Source organism: Sinocyclocheilus rhinocerous, unplaced genomic scaffold, assembly GCF_001515625.1.
Source record: "Sinocyclocheilus rhinocerous isolate Xijiao unplaced genomic scaffold, SAMN03320098_v1.1 scaffold2300, whole genome shotgun sequence".
In the NCBI taxonomy this organism is placed as follows: Eukaryota; Metazoa; Chordata; class Actinopteri; order Cypriniformes; family Cyprinidae; genus Sinocyclocheilus; species Sinocyclocheilus rhinocerous.
Genome location: NW_015629642.1, coordinates 189,532 through 190,292, shown reverse-complemented (window position 1 = coordinate 190,292; position 761 = coordinate 189,532). Strand labels below are relative to the sequence as shown.

The 761-nt window shown below is 27.2% G+C and overlaps 1 protein-coding gene across 1 annotated transcript in view; it reads left to right on the top strand.

Moving 5' to 3' along the window:
• Positions 1 to 761, top strand: part of LOC107739385 (phosphatidylinositol transfer protein beta isoform-like) — a 14,776-nt gene that overhangs the window by 1,093 nt on the left and 12,922 nt on the right. The window lies entirely within an intron of this gene.

Here is a 761-nt window from a genome sequence, read left to right as displayed (position 1 = left end):
TGTATATATATATATGTGTATATATATATGTGTATATATGTATATATGTATATGTATATATGTGTATATATATATGTGTGTGTGTTAGGGCTGGGCGATATAGCTAAAAAATTTATCAAAGATGTAATGTTTCATATCGTTCGTTATCGATTATTATTGACATTTTTTATAACCTTTTGTAAAACAAAGTGCAATAGAAATTTTTTTTTAAATTTAACCACAGTATTGCCCATAAATTACTCACCCTCAAGTCATCCTAGGTGTATATGACTTTCTACTTTCAGAAGAATCCAGTCGGACTTATATTAAAAATTTTATAAAAAACTTTTTTTTAAGAACTTTTATTAACAAAACAAATAAAAATGCACCATGCTATAGGGCAGGCTATGCCTAATATAAAATAACAAATAACTTATATAAAGTTTAAATAGGTATACAAAACTGGAAATAGGCTAAGTAAACATATATACAGTATATATAACCAAATAAATAAGAAACGTAGGACGTTTATTAGCGAAGCGAGTAAGAAAGCTTGGAGGCACGGCATACACCTTGATGTCAAATAAAATAAATAAATGACACAAAGTTTAAATAAAGTAAAAATCAGCAAACAATGTGGAACCAATTCAATAAGAAACGAATGTTTAAAAAAAACTTCCAAAATCACTTTAGATAAACGGCAAAAGTCAACAGGCTTATTTAAAAATCCAAAATTAATGCCAAACAGGCGCTTTTGCATTTTGTTTCGAAACTAAATCATC